This window comes from Penaeus monodon, chromosome 15, assembly GCF_015228065.2.
Source record: "Penaeus monodon isolate SGIC_2016 chromosome 15, NSTDA_Pmon_1, whole genome shotgun sequence".
NCBI lineage: Eukaryota > Metazoa > Arthropoda > Malacostraca > Decapoda > Penaeidae > Penaeus > Penaeus monodon.
This window is the reverse complement of record NC_051400.1, coordinates 35,844,716-35,844,994: the sequence shown is the minus strand read 5'-3', so window position 1 is coordinate 35,844,994 and position 279 is coordinate 35,844,716.

Below are 279 nucleotides of genomic sequence, written 5' to 3'. Positions count from 1 at the left end.
TCGTGAGATATTTAGTTCTTGTAAAAACGGTATTAAGTTCGTCAGCTGCGAATCTCTAAGTTAAGTAGGACGATAAGGGTGCAAAGGCCAAAGTAGACTGGAGACTTCCTACTGTTAAACTGTAATTTGTTTGTATCGAAAAGGTGATTAAAACCGTTGGGGGTTTGTTCTTGTCCATACAGAATAGATCGATCCTGCTGTTACTTTTAGCAGAGGTTCGTATGAGCAGGAAGGCCGGAGTACGTAGCCATGGTGTCGTGTCGTTTGGCAAGCTCATAC